Source organism: Chinchilla lanigera, unplaced genomic scaffold (genome assembly GCF_000276665.1).
Source record: "Chinchilla lanigera isolate Chin_1 unplaced genomic scaffold, ChiLan1.0 scaffold00057, whole genome shotgun sequence".
Lineage (NCBI taxonomy): Eukaryota > Metazoa > Chordata > Mammalia > Rodentia > Chinchillidae > Chinchilla > Chinchilla lanigera.
In genome coordinates, this window is record NW_004955458.1 from 11,091,178 (window position 1) to 11,092,592 (window position 1,415).

The 1,415-nt window shown below is 41.9% G+C and overlaps 1 protein-coding gene across 1 annotated transcript in view; it reads right to left on the reverse strand.

Annotated features, from left to right (window-relative positions):
- Positions 1–278: 278 nt before the first annotated feature.
- Positions 279–1,415, reverse strand: part of LOC102020531 (chromosome unknown open reading frame, human C12orf56) — a gene marked incomplete at its 5' end in the record, with an annotated part of 52,619 nt that continues 51,482 nt past the window's right edge. The window contains 1 exon segment of the mRNA XM_013520919.1: positions 279–1,095.

Here is a 1,415-nt window from a genome sequence, read left to right on the forward strand (position 1 = left end):
TACAAAGTGAGCTCAAGGCCAGCCTGAACTGCACAGCAAGACCCTGTCTCAAAAAGAAAAAAAAAAAGTGTCTTGTACAGGCAGAACCTTCGAGGAGCAGGAAGGGAATTTAAAGGAGTCCAGGCCCACCCTTCCACATAGCAGAGGCCCAGGAGGAAGCAAAAGCCTAAAAGGAACCCTTATTTTGCGTAGTTAAAACCCTGAGTGTAATTTTTTCTTTCACTTTTTGCAACACTTTAATTTCTAAGACATTTAAAAAGTCATACTTAAAAAAAACCTCATAAAGAAACGCAATTTTTATTAGGCAGTTTGTAAACAAGACAATCTGTGAACAAAAAGTTTCCCAGTGTATCCGAGCGTTATCTGTAAAAGTTAACATTATGCCGATTCTTTTAGTTTTAAAAGTCAGCGCTGCATTTATGTTCGTACTCTTTGAAAAATCTTAATAATCCTGTCTTTATGCATTAAATACTGTGCTAACAAAACGAGCACTTGAGGGCTTGTAAACCACAGGAACTTGTGTTGCTGGCGGGGTGAAGGTCTTCCGAAAGCTCCAGGGGGCCCAGCAAAGTGAGGCTAGAGAGCGGCTACACGCATCCAGGAGGCGGGGCAGGGCAGAACCACCAGCCACCCCCTCAGCCCAGGGAGTCAGGCAGCTAGCGGGGTGTGCATGTGTACAATTTTCACACAAAGTCTCACACTCGTCATAGGTGTGTTTCCACCTAGTGTGTATGTACAGCTATATAAATATCAAAATCTAAGAAATAATATCTTGGAAAATCAGTAAACATCAGTATAAAATTTATCGGCAAAACATAAAATAACTTATTTAAATATGTATTGCAGAACCAATTAATAATAAGAATCTGCCAAGCTTCCTTAACAAACTCTGTAACGATAGTTAAACTGCACAACACAGGCAAATCTGCCCTAGGAGCTCTTTCTTGGGAGACGGATTTCTTTCTGATTTTTCATCAAATCACAGTAAGTTCGAGAGTCCAGTTCCCAGGTTCTTAGAAGTCCAAATTCAATAGCTCATAGTGATACCAAGGTTAAGTTATTTGTTGTATTAAATTAGTTAATGAGCTGGGTATTATGGCTCATGCACACCTGTAATCCCAGCACTCAGGAGGCTGAGGCAGGAGGATCACTGCAGGTTGGAGGCCAGCCTGGGCTACAGAGGGAGTTCATGGCCAGCCTACATAGTGAGACCATATCTCAAAAAGAAAAAGTTGATGACCATGAGACATGGTGAGGACTTTTTTAAAAAGGAGAGCAATATCCACTCACAGACAATTTCTCTTCCACAGAGATGCTGTCGGATGGCTCAGATGAGCCCACAGCTGCCCGAAGCAGAGTTGCAGGATACATTCTGTTGCTGAAGAAAGTCCAAGCTGACTTCCCTACAACAAATA